Source organism: Schistocerca piceifrons, chromosome 3 (assembly GCF_021461385.2).
Source record: "Schistocerca piceifrons isolate TAMUIC-IGC-003096 chromosome 3, iqSchPice1.1, whole genome shotgun sequence".
Lineage (NCBI taxonomy): Eukaryota > Metazoa > Arthropoda > Insecta > Orthoptera > Acrididae > Schistocerca > Schistocerca piceifrons.
This window is the reverse complement of record NC_060140.1, coordinates 374,150,716-374,169,082: the sequence shown is the minus strand read 5'-3', so window position 1 is coordinate 374,169,082 and position 18,367 is coordinate 374,150,716. Positions and strand designations below refer to the sequence as shown.

At 37.6% G+C, this 18,367-nt stretch overlaps 1 protein-coding gene across 1 annotated transcript in view; it reads right to left on the bottom strand.

Moving 5' to 3' along the window:
* The window catches only part of LOC124789974 (jouberin-like), a 281,563-nt gene that overhangs the window by 262,930 nt on the left and 266 nt on the right, over positions 1 to 18,367 (bottom strand). The gene's annotated exons all lie outside the window — the stretch shown is intronic.

Genomic DNA, 18,367 nt, shown 5'->3' with positions numbered 1-18,367 from the left:
GTCATAGAACAGGTGGGCAATTAACCATTCATGCAGTCTTTCTTTGAATCAATGTTCAGGAAGATCCTGTATAGCATGTGGAACCTTATTAAATAGTTTGTGCCCTGCGACTTCATAGCTATTTATTGATTTTGATAGTCTGTGGTAAGGCATGTATATGTGTTTGGTGCTTCTTGTATTGTAACAATGTACATTTTCTCTATGTTTCACATCTTGCAGGTTCTTCTTCGCATAGATTAAGACATTGTATATATAGAGGTTTATTACTGTCATAATTTTTTGTTCAGTAAATAAGGGTTTGCAGTGAGCCTTATGTGAAGAATTTGTAATTATCCTAATGGCTTTCTTCTGCAATAATAGGATGTCATGTATATGACTACAATTACCCCACAAGATAATGCCATAGGATATTATACTTTGTAAAAATGCAAAATAAGATTATCTGACGTATGTTTCAGGTACACAACTTCTGAGTTGTCTTAATAAATAAGTTACTCTAGATAGCTTACTACTAATTTAGTTTACATGTTGGTCCCAGGATAACTTTTCATCTAAATAAACTCCCAGGAATTTAACAGAACTAGGGTCATTTGATAGTGGCTTGTTTCTGAGAGTGAAGATTATCTGCTGAGTTTTATTTTCATTTAGCAAGAAACCATTTGCTCTGAACCAATATGCTGCGTGAGTGTGTGTGTTTTCAGCACGGGTTTTAACATCTTTATGGTTGTTACTGCTATGTAGAAAAGTGATATCATCTGCATACAATACAGTGGTGGATCTAATAAACGAGGGGAGGATACTGATCATTACCAGAAACAGGAGGGGCCCAGTCCAGATCAATGAGGCACACCTACCTTAACATTTTCTATGTTTGACTTTTCTTACCAACACAAACTGCCTGCTTACAGTTATTAAGATAAGCTTTTAATAGTCTGAGACTGTTTCCTTTGATGCTGTAGAATTCTAGTTTCTCTAGTAGCGATGTGTGCGCAATACAGTCGAAGGCCTTGCTTAGGTCACAGAATGAGACCTGAGCAAAGCCTGTGTCCTCAAAAACTTTGAGGATGTAACTGACTACCATGTCAATTGCATCAATGGTCGACAGATTCTTCCTAAACCCATAATGTGTAACATTAATTATTCCTAGGTTCTCAAAGTGAGATGATAATTGTTGGTACATGCTGCATTCTATTACCTTGGAGAATGCAGGTACTATTGAAATAGGCCTGTAACTAGATGGAGAGTCTTTATCTCCCTTTTTGCATACTGGGATGTTCTAGACAGTTTTAATTCATCTGGAAAATATCCCTCAAGTAAGCACTTGTTTATGCAATGGGTTAAAGGGTACAGAATGCAATCCCACACTTTTTTAGCAGGTTGCATCATATGACATATATATCTAAGCTATCAAATGATTTCAGTTGTTATATGACCACTTGTACAAATCTAGGCGATACTTTGGAGGTTAGAATGCTTGTTTAGTGACTGTCTACCCCAATTTTGAGAGAGTAACTCTGATGGACTAATGTCTGGTTTGATAATTGTATCTCCTATTTCTTTCAATGAATTAATAAAAACATCCTTGAGTGTTTTAGGTAGCATATTAATTTTGTCTTTTTTAGTATCTGTGGCAGCACTATTAATTATTTTCGAAGCAGTTTTGTATTTATTGGTGGAATTATATATGCTGTTGGCATTGTAGGTTTTTTGGCTTGCAGGATGGCTTTTTTGCATTCTTTCCTGCATTCCGCATAGGCTGATTTGGCATAGTCAGATTTCATACTATTGTATATGTTGTACAGTAACACAACTTGTTTTTTAGATGTCAGCTGTTTAGTGTACCACATATTTTGTCTGTTTTGAGATCTTGATTTGTGGCTGCTGTCCGTTATTTTTTCTTTATGGGAATACTATAGTTAAATAGTGTCAAGAATGCATTAAAAAATCTATCAAATATTATTTTGGCTGGCAGGTCATTACCTGATGTGTAATGTCCATCGACACTAAAATGGCCAAACAAGTCTCTGTCAGCAAGGGAATTACAAAATGTTTTAATTTTATCCTCAGTTACGGGTCTGGTAATCACAATTGTTGGGACAGGTCTGTTTGTATTGCTCCTATTGAGGGGAATTTTACTTGTATAATTTAGAGATACAGAGTCATGGTCTGAGAATGGGAACACTACAACTTTGCATGTGTTTTCAGTGGTCTTGAAGTATACAAAGATGTTATATAAACATGCTTTGTTTCTTGTGGGTCTGTTACTGACATGATGTAAACTGTATTGTCTTAGTAAGTTTTCCAGTTCTGCGACACTACCCTTACATTTAGTAACAACAAAATCAGCATTCAAATCACCTCCTATTGCAATATCATAGTAACATGTTCATTTTTTACTAAAAATATGTTATTGCTTCCCTTTAGTGATGTGTACATGGATACTACTATTAGCTTATGACTATTAATGATTATACCCATAACTTCAAAGTGCTGTTTATCACACAAGGAATTTAAGTCAAGTTTGGTTATTGTGCAATTGAGTGACTGGTTGCTATAAATTGCCACACCACCTCTAATGTGCTCTTTCCTACAGTAGCTATTTACTATACTAAAGTTGTCAAATTTGGTAACTGCAAGTTCATTCTCATTACCCCAGTGTTCACTCAGGCACAAAACATCAAACTGGTTATCAAGACCAAAATCATTTATGATAAGTTCTTTATCTTTCAGTCCTTGAATGTTAAGGTAACATATTTTAAGATCTCTACTCTTATTGCTTACACTATGGTGAATCGTTTTCAAACCTTTTTACAAGGCTTATCTTTTGGATTTCTGCCTCCTGTTGCCTTTTTACTAAAAAATTGTTCACTTGGAGTGGTAGCACATCAACTGTTGTATGCCTACTCTTCCCTCCTTGTGATGATATTGTAGGTGAGGCTGCTATTACAGGAATTGATGGAACTGCTGTTATGGTGTGTGGAGGCGCTGTTGTGGCGTCTGGTGACTGTGAAGATGTGGTTGTTGCTTCTCCTGCTGCTGCTGTTGAGTCTTGCTGATGAACTGTGGTAGGTACTGCTCCTGCTGCTGCTGCTGCTGTAGGCACTGTTGTGGCAACTCGTGACTGTGGAGATATGGATGTTGCTTCTGTTGTATCCGCGGACCCAACCGAATAGCACGCACGCCCCGCCGTCGCATCGCTTGCCACAGTTTCCCGTCGCGACCGCCACCGGCGCGTGGCGTTGCCGCCGACCAAAGACACCTCGCCATTGCTGAGTTGAGGCCTACAGCACCCTCTGGCTACACGATATAACAGGAGCGCTGGCCCCGAGTCAGGGGGTCTGGCAGACAGCTCGTTGCAGTCGTCAGTGCCGTCGTTCGTTGTTTGGTTAGCTAGTTCGCTGTGTGATTCAGTATTGTATAACGACTTAGGCCACGAATCAGGAATACTCTTTGGACACTACTTGGAACTGTATCTATGGTACACTCTTCGCTGTCAATAAAGCTAAGTAACTGTTTTATACTAGTTGGCGCTTATTAGGCACTAATCGTTTTCCTGCCACCAGATTTTAGTCACAACCTGGTCACGTCCTACTCCATATCCAAATTATGCTTGCCACGCCCGGGCAGCCATAAAAGCTTCATCTTCTGCTGCTGTTCAATCCTGTAGATGAAGTGTGGTAGGTACTGCTACTGCAGCATTTGTTATGTGTGTAGGTACAATTGCTGCTTTCACCTCCACTGCTGCTTTAGAAGTAACCATTTGTTCAGGCTCTGCTTGGGTCAAGGAAGGAACTGGAAGAGCAGCAATTACTTCTTGGTTGTCAGATGCTTTCAGTATCATGCTGATGTTTTGCCACAGAACCTTCTTGCCTTCGTTATTAAGGTGCGTGCCATGTCTCGTGTAACAATCTCTTTGCAAGCAGTCCAGACTTACAAAATATGCATTTTGGTAGGCCCTGTAAATCTCTGAGGACTGCCTGTTTGCTTTTAGAATTTCCATGTTCACACATGACCATTCCAAAAGGTCATGCCTATGTGGAATTCCGATTACAAAAACTGATTTCTCTTCTGTTGAATTTAGTATTGCCTTAAGGTTTCGTGTTGCACTGTGGAGATTGTTTTTATAGACATTATTGGCTCCAGCTATGACAACAATATGATGATCATTTTCAGTTTCTATGTTTCTAACGAGTTCCTAAATGGGTGCATCTGGTTTGACAATACTAGTTGCTTGTATACAATGACTGTAACGTAGTATTTTTGCAATTTCACATCCATGGCTGTCAGAGAATATTTTCACTTTGAGTTTGTCTTCATGTTTATTGCAGAAGTTTCTGCTCATGTGCTTGTCACTATATAGATTCGGCGTGTTTTTGCTGTCACAGTTTTCCGTGTTGTCGCAGTTTTCCATGGTAGAAGTGGTGTCAAATTTTTAGGCCATATAGTGAATACTGAAAGATTAAAACAAGATCCACATAGAATGAAATTTTCACTCTACAGCAGAGTGTGCGCTGATATGAAACTTCCTGGCAGATTAAAACTGTGTGCCAGACCGAGACTCGAACTCGGGACCTTTGCCTTTCGCGGGCAAGTGCTCTACCAACTGAGCTACCCAAGCACGACTCACGCCCCATCCTCACAGCTTTACTTCCGCCAGTACCTCGTCTCCTACCTTCCTAACTTTACAGAAGCTCTTCTGCGAACCTGCAGAACTAGCACTCCTGAAAGAAAGGATATTGCGGAGACATGGCTTAGCCACAGCCTGGGGGATGTTTCTAGAATGAAATTTTCACTCTACAGCGGAGTGTGCGCTGATATGAAACTTCCTGGCAGATTAAAACTGTGTGCCGGACCAAGACTCTAACTCAGGACCTTTGCCTTTCGTGGGCAAGTGCTCTACCAACTGAGCTACCCAAGCACGACTCACGCCCCGTCCTCACAGCTTTACTTCCGCCAGTACCTCGTCTCCTACCTTCCAAACTTCGCAGAAGAGCTTCTGTAAAGTTTGGAAGGTAGGAGACGAGGTACTGGCGGAAGTAAAGCTGTGAGGACGGGGCATGAGTCGTGCTTGGGTAGCTCAGTTGGTAGAGCACTTGCTCGCGAAAGGCAAAGGTCCCGAGTTCGAGTCTCGGTCCAGCACACAGTTTTAACCTGCCAGGAAGTTTCAAGATCCACATAGATTGGATGCAATAACTTGGTGTATTGCACCATCAAAGAAGAAGCAACTCAAATCATATTTCAGAATGGTAGGATTTTATAGGGACTTTATACCAAATGCTGTATTAAATGCACCACACATGATAGCCCTACTCAGACACAACATACTTCCGCCAGTACCTCGTCTCCTACCTTCCAAACTTCGCAGAAGAGCTTCTGTAAAGTTTGGAAGGTAGGAGACGAGGTACTGGCGGAAGTAAAGCTGTGAGGACGGGGCATGAGTCGTGCTTGGGTAGCTCAGTTGGTAGAGCACTTGCTCGCGAAAGGCAAAGGTCCCGAGTTCGAGTCTCGGTCCAGCACACAGTTTTAACCTGCCAGGAAGTTTCAAGATCCACATAGATTGGATGCAATAACTTGGTGTATTGCACCATCAAAGAAGAAGCAACTCAAATCATATTTCAGAATGGTAGGATTTTATAGGGACTTTATACCAAATGCTGTATTAAATGCACCACACATGATAGCCCTACTCAGACACAACATACTTTGGCAATAGGTGCAAGATTTCAGTGTAGAATTCAATAGAATTACAGACAGTTTAGCATCAGTACCATTATTTGTTCACCCAAACTTTGACAAACCTTTCCATTTCGTGACAGATGCCTCAGAATATAGTCTTGGATCTCATTTATATCAGGAGAGATGAACATGCCACACAACAGAACATTACTCAACAGCATTTGCAAGCCAAATGCTAACACACCACAAATGGAATTATGGAATTACCAAAAAGGAAACACAAGTCACTGTATGGTCATTTCGAAATTTAAATATTAGCTGGACATGAAACAATAACACACAATGACCATAGCATGTTAACCTTTCTATTAAAAAGTAGACTTTTGCATAGTAGACTAACATTGTGGCCCCTGTTTTTACAGGTGTGTAAATTTTCTGTGCAGTATGTGTGAAAGAAGTGAAAACATAGTACCAGATGCATTATTTAAGTAGCCAACAGGCGTAATATCAAATAAAGATGTGAGGGATAGAGGCAGTTTCGCAGCATATTTCATAAAAGTAAATAAATATGAAAAGGACATTACATTACTTTGTTATAATTGAAATACTGTGCAATGCTAGGATGAAATGTTAAATGCACATGTATACATACTTAGAGCAGAATCCAGGGGAAAATCCACTAGAAGATCCGTAAAAGACCTTAGTTCATAAAAAAACAAAAACAGAGTGAACTAATAGTTATTATGCATTCCTCTAAGCAGTATTAATTTATTAATATGGTACTTGAACGTAGGGTACCCTTATTTTGGATCCAAGAAATGCTTAATGCATGCCAGGAAAAATTATTATTTTAAAAATATGTTCCAACAGGTTTAGGAGAATATTGAGATCCTGTGAAACATGCTAAAAGGTTAAATTACAAACTCTGAAGAGGTACATCATGCTGTACCCAATAATACGATAAGCATTGAGGGATTTAGTGGCTTAGAACTTCTACAAACCACTGCCCATAGGGGAGGGCGGTATGGTGTACATCGTCATTATTTCAGGGTCCTAGTCAAAATTAATCAAATTATATTCTTTACAAAGAGCTACAATCAACAGTGTAATATTTAGAGTGATGGTCAGTTACTTCAGATATACATAAAAACTTAAGAACCTACTATCCGATAAGAGAACCCAATTTACTGCTAAACAGTTCACAGTGTTTCTAGCTTGGGAAAAGTCAATCACATCTTAATCTCCACATACCACTCACAAGCTAACCCAGCAGCCAGATCATAAATGAATAAGGTAAGCTGTGCTAGACACATTGCATGAACAAGCATTCTGGATGCATAGACCTAGTGTATTGAGGTACCTTTGAAAACGTAATAAATTAGCCCACTCTGTCAGTCAAGTTTCTCCAGTAGAGATACTAGGAAGACAAACAGAAGGAGAACTAATATTAAAATGTATTCAAAGGTCCATGGAAAATGACCATTCCTCAGGAGCTAGTATTACAGTATCTTTAATCAAAGAAAGAGAAAAATGAAAAAAGATATGACGAAAAGGTTATCTCAGTGCCATGTAAAGTAGAGGAACAGGTTCTATTTAAAAACTATAAATGGAGTTCAGAGAATAAAAGTTAACAGGTAAACTGTACCACCTGTATGAATAACGCTTCAAGGTTACAAAACTGCCACACCCTAAAACAACAATCTTAGCCAGCCTGGTAGCATGAAAATTGAACGGCATGTATAGTACACAGGAGTTGCAATCTTTTGTAGCAAACCACCAGCGAATAAATATTACTCATCTCAACATTTAAAGTAAAGGATGTTCAAAGAACCTCCACACTAATTTGAGGAACAAAGGGATATGGGTAAATACTCTGTTTAATTTAAATGTAATAAAAGTATATTTATACATAACCTCAGGAGAACTGTATGAAGGAAATGCTGTTTTATAACTATTCATACTAGGTGGTAGAAGCTAAGTGACTGGTATATTATGTTTTTTGGGTCTAAGGGCCCAGCTGCACTAGCTGAGGGACAGTACAGAATAAATTGAACTAAAAGATTATTTGAGTGAATATTATTAAGGCAAATGACCTAGGAGGAATGTTGTTGGATATTAGTCTGGTAGAAGAGAGTAATTAGTAGCTGGTGGTGAGAGCAGCTACAGTGGTGCACTGTTGGTGCTACTTGTCTAGTGATTTCCTTATCGAGTACAAGTTTTATTATTATTATTATTTCTCTTTCCCATCTCAGACGTTATGTCTGGTTAAAAATGGAAAGTGACACGGACCTCGATCAAGCGTGACTTCCTTTTAACTGTACAATATATGTTACATTGCATTTAGGAACTTTCGGGTAATTGAACATGTATCAATAATTACAGATTTCTGTAGTTGTATATATACGTTTGGATGTAGCTGTATTGCGTTGATGTACTGGTGGATATTGTGTGGTATGACTCCTGTAGTTGACAGTATAATTGGTATAATGTATAATGTAGAATCACAATGAATATATTTGCCAAAAACTATAGGAAAGTTGATGATTTTTCAATATTTGCAGGTCTTACATCATTATCCTGAAATAAAGACAATTTCAAGAGATATAACATACCAATATACTCTTTGTATATGTAGAATGTATTTTCCGTATTGTGTTGCAACAGAAAATCTTCAAAAAGCAAATAAATTTGCTGATGAGATGTTTAAAAAAAGAGTGTTCTGAAAACTAATTTCAAGGCTACAAATAGCACATCTGTTGAATAAATAATAAAGAATTGGAGCAATAAGTCTCATCAGATTTCAAATTTATCTATTATTCAGAACACTTTTTATTCACAGACCACGAACAAATGTTTTTACTCATGTAAAATAATAATGTTTTGAATACATATTTTTATTTGTTATTCACAAATGACCAATAAAAATTTTTACGTATATTTGTTATCCATCAATTGAAAAAGTTTTGCCCAACTCGGGTGATAAGGGAACTTCATGGAACATGGCACTGCAAATGTACAGCCTGTGTGCAGGTGAGTATAAATGTGTGACATCTGCAAAGGCTGAGGGCAAGTGCTCACTCAGCTGTGTCATGCTTGGTAGGTTCTGTTGTTCAGTGTGGTAGCATCAGTCATCCTCGGCAAATTTCACCAAAATATGCGAAGTGCATTTGCACTCTCTTTCACGTACTGAAGCCATGTGCAGCATGGTGATTCGACACACACATGTAAATGTTACTGCAAAATTGGTAAAGATTATTTCACCAAATAACTATGTTGATCAAATATTATTATTATTATTATTATTATTATTGTTGTTGTTGTTGTATGTAGGAGCATGCTACAAAAATACAGTGGCTATATGAATGTAAATGATTATTTTTCCCATCGGTTATTTAGCTATGTACACTGTAACCACAAACCCTTGCAACACCATTGTTTATTTATTGTGTAAAGTCATAGATTTACCTCTAGGACAAATAGTGTAAACACGAAAACAATTCTTAATTGTGAATGAGATTAACTTTACTTTATTTTTTTTTCTATTTTTCTTGAGTACTTCAATAACTGCAAGACTGTAATACTCTCGTAAACATTTGTAGGTAATTCATTCCAACATGGCTAAGCATTTGGAACTGACAACTTGTTTTGTGATGCAAACAACGAAGAACTATGTAAGAACTCCTTTAATAATATTACATATGATTTAACTCATCATTAGAGGCAGTGTAGTATCCATCGCTCCTTCAAATATAATTTTATGTGAGCATCTACTCAATCAATTAATTGATAACACATAAGTTACCACCGTAAAGTTGACATTAAATTGCTTGTTTTATGATACAAGATTCTCTCAGTTTTGTGTAGTCATTTCCTCTTCTGGTCTGTCTTCATATGAGCACAAAGCAGAATTTGGCTGCTTCTATAACAACATGTACTAGTGTACCTATAGATGAAATGGTGTGCATTGCGAATACGTCATTCATGTACTGATGATGTATTATTAGAAAGCAAATTAAACAAGATAAAAATTAGTTTCTTGAATACTTATTAGTTTAACCTATTATGTGAAGCCATTCATTCCCTATATAAAACAGAAAACAAACACATTATCTTTATTAGTTGGAAAGAGTTATCTAAACAATGATATTTTTGAAGCATTAGAAAAATCAAACTAATTGGCAACAAGCCTTTTTTCTGCATGACTAGCAAACTCCGAAACTGCTTTACTTTCTTTCTCTTTTAGTACCAAGAATCTAGTGCACATTCAGTGCAAAATGGTAAAACATTCGCTCATTCTGTGTGCAGGTATATGAATATGTCTTCACTGATTTGGAAATTTTCTAGTTATCTTAAGTGTTCAAAATGTTGGAGTACAACTATATTCCACCAGTGACCACTTTGCACATGTTTCACAACCTGCTTCATTTAGGTAGCTTAATAAAAGAGTCTCAAAAAAATTAATTGGAGTGGTTAATATTTTAAAGACATAGATGTATAGGTTGAAGTTAGATATAGCGGAAGTTAGTGAAGTGAGGTGGTAGAAAGAACAGGGGGAGTAGGTCTACTAAAGAATAATAAAATATGAATGCAGGTAAGCTACTATCAACAGGATAGTGAACACATTACTGTAGCTGATACAGATATAACCCCAACATCCACCACAGTAGTGCAACTTTATATGCTTACTATCTCAGCAGATGATGATGAAATTGAGAAAAATGTGTATAATGAGAGAAAAAAATTATTAAGATAGTTAAACACAAGCATTTTACAGTTACATCTCCTGGAGCAACATTATTAAGGTAGTAAGATAAGATGAAAATTTAATTGTAATGAGGAATTGGAATTTGATAATAGGGCAAGGAAGATAATGCATGTTTGACCATCAGTTGCTTTTATTTTAAACCCAAATACAACCAGTTTCAGTCATGGACCATCTTCGGGGATAAGGGTTAAAATGGTTTAAGCCACCATGATACATTTGTCATTAATTAAATAATGCATAGAGCATGTCATGAATATCAATATACGACACAGGACTTTTAGAAGCAAACATACTAAGTGATCTGTGCACACTTTTAGGAGCAAACATACTGATATGACATGCTCTGTATACACTTAGTATATTTGCTTCTAAAAGTCCTGTGTTGTATAATGATATTTATGACAAGCCCTGCATATTATTTAAGTAATGACAAATGTAATGTGGTGGCTTGAAACATTTTAACCCTTATCCGAGAAGATAGTCCACGACTGAAATAAAAACAGCTCATTGTCAAACATACATTTTATACGTTACTTGACGACTGTTGATCGTCATCTTCCAAAAATGTTTTGAAGACAATATGGACTGGGGAAATGAAAAGAAAGCGGGACAGCTTGATAGAATTTAGCACAGATCACAATCAGTCAGTCATTGCTAACACTTCGTTTGGGAATCACGAAAGTAGTTTGTGAAAGGTGTATGGACACGACCTAGAGACACCAGAATGCTTCAGATATATTACACCATAAGACAGATTTTAAACGGCAAAAAATTTCTAGTTGGAGATGGGGGATATGGCTACAGTTCACTGATTACAAACTACAGACTAAAACTGAGTAAACTGCAAAAAGACACGAAATTAAAGAGACTAAGTCAAAAGAACCAGGGGTTGTTGAGATTTCAAAGGGAGCATTAAGCGATGATTGACTGAAATAGGTGAAATGAATGAACAGAAGAGGATTGGGTAACATTGAAAGATGAAATACTGAAGTAACACAAAAATGCAGAAAATAAAACATACAAAAGAAAATACAGGCATCTTAATGCTGAGATTGATAGGAAGTGCAAAATTGCAACGAAGGAATATAGGTCAAGGGAAGTGTTTGATTCCAATGTGTCGTCATAGCTATGTGTGTTTTGGTATCGTGAGTTGCTGTTGACCTATGTAGGTCAACAAAAGCGTCCGATTCCAATTTTTGTTTCTCAGGTGTTGGTTTTGAGGTATCGATAGTTGTGGTGTGATAATAATTTTCTGAGTATTTGTTTTTTATTTTGTGGTTTCGACAAATGTGGTTGAGCTACGCAGGTGAAGAGAAGTGACCGATTCCTGTCATTATTGCAAGTGTAGCGGAATTTGGGAATTTCGTGGTGTTTTTATCTCATCGTTCTGTGTGGTTTGGGATTGTGGTGTGTGTCTGTATGTGTTTATATTTAGTTTTTCCCCACCCAAAAACCCCCAATTTCCTGTGCTGGTCACAATAGTCTGATGACATTTTTGGAGGGAAATGTATTTGTTGGTTTGTATGTATTTCTGTGTTTGTTGTCGTGTTTATGTAATGACGTCATAGGTGCCATATTGGAGATGTTGAGAATGGTCATTTCCGCCATATTGGTGACGTCATGTGTCAAAGTAGACAGGTGGAATCAGATGCCTCTGTAATCCCAGATGGTTTTTAGGCGGTTTCCCATCTGCCTCGGTGAATGCGTGTTGGTTCCCCTTATTCAGCCTTAGTTACACTATGTCATCGATTGCTGTGCAAACACTGCCTCCATGTACGCGTACACCGTAATTACTCTACCACGAAAACATTTGGGGTACACTCATCTGGTATGAGACGTTCCTGGGGGGTGGAGGAGGGGTGGGGGTGGGGAGAGGGGGAGGATGGGTCCAGTGGGGGTCGAACCGCACAATAACCCTAGGTTCGGTGTGGGGCAGAGGTGAGGGGTGCGGACTGCTGTGGCCCGTTGTGAGGTTGTGAACCACTGAGGGCTACAGCAGGACAAAGCCTCTCTGTCGTTTCTAGGTTTCCAGTTCAATACACAATACACCATATAGTTTGACATTCCCTGAAAAGGAGAGCTTCCACTTTTAGGTTGTACAGGTTTTATAAACAACTGAAATTTTTGCAATACATAAAATATGTTTTATTACCACATTACCACATAACAGGCTCATAAAAATCAAAACCAAGCCTTATTTAACACAATTTTAGTTTTGAAAGATGAGCAAGAGATTCATTTTTCAAGCATTTTAAATGGTTCAAAAATGTATGTAAAGGGTCCAAAGACTTAAAGGTTTCAATTTATACAACTTCTTTGCACTCTTTTCTGTAATGAAATTAGCCAGTCAATGAACTAAAAATGTGTTCCACTGCTTCAGTATCTTCCTTTGATATAGAGTGATGCCTTCCTGTTGAACCAATAAAAAATGGAGCACTTACAATTTTCAAAACATTATGAACAGGAAATGAGCACTGATGGTGGTGTTGATGTCCTTCAGCTGGAAACCTACAGCCAACATCTGGTCCATGTGGTAGCATAAAGTTCACTACAGTTTCGTCTAACTCATAACTGGTGTCTATAATCTCTGTAATCCACCAGCCACAGTCATACACACACACCACAAACATCCCCCTTCTCAGATTGTGAATCTTAATATTACCCTGCTGTTTATGAGATGTTGGCCGAATGAAAGAAATTTCTTCTTTCTTCTTCTTTAAAGTGAGTGCAATATGAGTTTGCCCATCACTTTGAGTCCAAAAATGTGTCTTCTGAATTCCTTTCATAGGAGTAGTACGTTTAGACCATTCTTCTTTTTTCTGCTCATGTATTTCTTCCATTTCCTCTTTGTATAAAAGAATGAGGGCTGTGGTGTGTAAGATTTCACAACTCTCGTAAAATCCTCAGAATTCTGAATCACTGCTGTATTTGGTCTGGAAAGATTATGTTTTGTAGCATGGTGCTTCAGCAGGCCACCTACACCATCACAAGGCCCCTTCCCGTAGCACTGTATACCCAGTCAGTTGGCAAAAATGACTTACTCAATTCAAACAGCTGGTAATGAATTTTAAAATGACTACGAGCACCATCATAAATAACGATGATCTTCTCTGCCCCCGTTTGTTGTTGAAGAATTTTGCGCATTGCTACCAAAGCAAATGATGAGTCATGGCCTGTGGCATCACTTATACAGTATATAACTCCAACATCTGTAGTCTTGTTTTGAAAATATGTCACTTCTGTAAAAACTGAAACCTGATCATTACTCCAATGATACAGGGTGCTTCTTGTGGGAGAATTACAGACCAGTTCTCAGCAAAATCACAGTGAAGCACTAAAACATAATTCTTCAGCCTGTACGCACCCTTCACTTTTGCAATGTGTTGTTGTTGCAATTTCTTCAGATGCTAGTATGTTACTGCTTTCACTGACCATTTACCAAGTTCATCAATGAAACTGTCACAGGCAACAGTTTTCTTAATTAATTTATTTTCCCCCCATATCGCAAATGTAATTTCTGCAGAGTTATCTGCTACATCTTCCAGGCCAAGTGTCTGTGAAGACAGTCCTCCCTTTCCAGGGGAGTCACCATATTCTTGAAACAAAAAAGTCTCTTGCTTTACGTCTCGTGCAAGTCATGTATGTCTTCACTTTCACAACTTTTTGACTTTCAACTGTTACAGTTATAGTGTCTTTTTTTGTTGGCACTCTGGTGAGAACAGTCCCATTTACCTTCCAGATAAAATGACTGCACTATTTGAACTCAAGGAGCTTCTACAAAATGACCATAATAGGAATCTGGTCTTCCAAAGACTCCTCTTACAGACCTCACATTTCTTGATTTGGCTACCATGTACTTTGAACTGATGGAACATTGTTCAAAATTGTTTTCTTTGAAAATTTCTCTGGAATAATAGTTAAAACTTGCACCTTTTCATTGTAGGATGCACAATATTCTACAGCTGAATTGATATTTGTGAAAAATTCCTGGAAAGAGCTGCAAGAGTGCTTTGGTTCATTTTTTTCTGAACGTGTAATTTCTACTTTGAATGGTGTAATCAGTTTTGCTGTAGTGTATTGATCCATAGCTTTAGAAATTTCTCTGCCCTTTCTTGATGCATAGAGCTTATGACTGGGCTTCACTGGCCACAATTTCTTAACAGGACCAACACCTACCTCTGTAGCTAGACGATTGATTCAGGGTATTTAATCCTTTATTGATGCAAAATCTGCACCATGGGAGGCTGCACCTTGTTCAGATACTAACATTGTTGTTATTCTGTCAAAATATTTAGAACACAAAAAGTAATCACTGGAAACATCTTCACTTTGAAACAGAGTCTTCAAATGAGAACACCTATTCCCAAACTGCAAAAAGTCTGTTTTTTGTCTGTCTTATATAGCACTCTTTTATGGATATGCAAATAGTCAGCACACTTCACTCTTCTGTGGCCCCAGTCAGAAGACATTTCAAACAGTGCTTTCCCAAAAAAACACTGCAACTGTGTCAACTGGCAAATTCCTTATGAAAACACAGAGCTCACTGGATGGTCTCAGATTTCTTAGACGCCTCTTCAGTATACAGGCTGTTACAAAAAGGTACGGCCAAACTTTCAGGAAACATTCCTCAAACACAAAGAAAGAAAATATGTTATGTGGACATGTGTCCGGAAACGCTTACTTTCCATGTTAGAGCTCATTTTATTACTTCTCTTCAAATCACATTAATCATGGAATGGAAACACACAGCAACAGAACGTACCAGCGTGACTTCAAACACTTTGTTACAGGAAATGTTCAAAATGTCCTCCATTAGCGAGGATACATGCATCCACCCTCCATCGCATGGAATCCCTGATGCGCTGATGCAGCCCTGGAGAATGGCGTATTGTATCACAGCCGTCCACAATACGAGCACGAAGAGTCTCTACATTTGGTACCGGGGTTGCGTAGACAAGAGCTTTCAAATGCCCCCATAAATGAAAGTCAAGAGGGTTGAGGTCAGGAGAGCGTGGAGGCCATGGAATTGGTCCGCCTCTACCAATCCATCGCTCACCGAATCTGTTGTTGAGAAGCGTGCGAACACTTCGACTGAAATGCGCAGGAGCTCCATCGTGCATGAACCACATGCTGTGTCGTACTTGTAAAGGCATTTGTTCTAGCAGGAAAGGTAGAGTATCCCGTATGAAATCATGATAACGTGCTCCATTGATCGTAGGTGGAAGAACATACTGACGAAACTTAAATGAGCTCTAACATGGAAATTAAGCGTTTCCGGACACATGTCCACATAACATCTTTTCTTTATTTGTGTGCGAGGAATGTTTCCTGAAAGTTTGGTCGTACCTTTTTGTAACACCCTGTATATATATTAGCACTTAACAACTACAATACAGAAACCTGCAATGAATAACCAAGACAAAGAAACTAAAATATCTGCAACAACGAAAGTGAAAAGAAATAACTACAACAAAAAAAGGTATAAGAATTAACTGCAACCAAAAAAGTTATAAGAAATAACTGCAACAAAGGCAACAGAAATAAACAATGTAACAAAGAAATTAGTAAGAAACAGCTTCAGCGAAGACATGTATTACCCTTGAAAGTTAAAAAAAGTGATTTTTTTTTTTTTTAATAAAACCTGCCCAACTTAAAAGTGGAAGCTCTCCTTTACAGAGAATGTAGTATTACATGGTACTAATCAACAGAAACAAAATCTAACTTTTCTGGATTGGCATTTTTGAAAGAAAAAAAAATCTGCAAATTATAAAAAAAATTCAAAAGGCGAAAGAAAAAGAACTTTGACAGATATGTCCAAACTGAGGATACCATTGTACTCATAAAGCAATTATCTTTCAAATGAAAAAGCTCTAACAAAATACCTAGAACTGTTACAGAGATACAGCATTTTAAAATTTTTTCCGAAATTTGCATCTTCAAAATGGTGTTTGCAGCATCATCTTTGGAGGCTTGTATCTGGAGACAGGAATTTTTTTTGGAGAAACCAACTAAATATGTGTTTCTTACTTACTTACTCCTGAATTTTAACATATGTTAAATTCAACAACATCCGAGACTATGAAGGGTCAGATACAGATTATGCCAACATATACAGAAACCATATCGCAGTTATAAGGTTTAAAGGGTATAAAAGGGAAGCAGTAATTGAAAAGGGAGTGAGACAGGGTTGTGGCCTCTTACAAATGTTATTTAATTTGAACATTGAACGAGACGTAAAGAAAACCATTGAGAAATTTGGAAAGTGATTTAAAGTTCAATGAGAAGAAATAAAAACTTTGCAGTCTGCCAACGAGACTGTAATTCCATCAGAGACAGCAAACGACTTGGAAGGGCAGCTGTATGGAATGGGGTGTATCGTGAAAAGAGGTTGTAAAATGAATATAAAAAAGTAAAAGAAAAATAATGAAACATAGTTAAATTACACCAGGATAGCCTTGAAGAATTAGATTTGGGAATGACGCATTAAAAGTAGTAGACAAGTTTTGTTATTTTGGCAATAAAATAACTGATGTTGTCTGAAGTAGAGATTATCTATAATGCAGATAGGCAACAAAAACAAAAGTATTTCTGAAAAAGACAAATTGTTTTCTGGAGTATAGCCTTGCACAGAGGGGTAACATGGGTGGTTAACAGTTCAGGCAAGAAGAGGATAGATCTTTAAGTGTGATGCTACAGGAGACAGCTGAAGGTTAGATGTATGCAGCAGATAACTAATAACCAGGATACAATTTGTTGGGATATGAAATGCAACAAACACACAGTCTCATTTCTAGGTAAATCAGGTAGCAGAATGTGGTTCATTGCTAGAATACTAAGGAAATGCAATCAGTTATCAAAGCAGACTGCATACAAAAAAACTTGTGTGACTCAGTGTAGAATACTGCTTAAGTGTGTGGGACCCACATCAAATAGGACTAACAGGTAATACTGAATGGGGTACAAAGAAGGGGAACACAAATGGTCACATCTGTTCAACCAATAGGAAAGAGTCATGAGGAAGCTGAAAGAAGCGAAGTGCAGATGTCTGAAAATAGATGTAGAGTATCAAGTGAAAATGTACTAGAGCAAACTTCAAGTGTTTACTCCAGGAATACAAAACAACCCGATACGTATCAATCTCATACAGATCGCAAAGACAAAATTGGATTAATTACAATACGCACTAAGGCATGCAAGCAATCATTCTTCCCAGAATCCGTATGTGAATAGAATGGGAGAAGACACAATAATCGACACAATGGGACGTACCCTGTGCCATGCACTAGGGCCTACAAACTTATTTGCAGAGTATAGGTATTGATGGTTCAAATATGCGCAGTTTGAAACAGAGTGATGAACAAAGCCAATTAAAACACAAATTCTGCGCCCTGTCACAACTGTTGCAGATGTGCATTTATTTTAACATGTTATTTTATTTACTCAAACTAGTAAATCGGGCAATTTCCAAGGAATGGTGCATATCGGACTTCGATGTGCACCGTTTTGTGGAAATTACCTCAAATCCAACTGTAAGTAAGAGAAAAAAAATTCATTGAAATTTACTGAGCTCTTCTCTTTTTCATACTATTGTGCAAAACGAAAACCTTTCATCTACATTGCATTTTCTTTGAATTTCGAGGCTTTACATGTGCAATAAACAAGTAATTCAGTCAATTGGCTGCCAATACAGATCGTACACTACATTCATCCACTGTATAATCACTAATTACATGGATTTCTGAATAACAATCAATAAATATTATCAAAATGTACAAAAAATTACGAAAAATACGAGTGCTTATACATGTGATACTAATTTTCTCAGCAAAATAGTGCCGTGCATGTCTCAGTGTTTTGCTATGATGAACGAATACACATTTTGTGTGTGCTCAAAAAACAAACAAACGTTACTGCAACATCACGTAT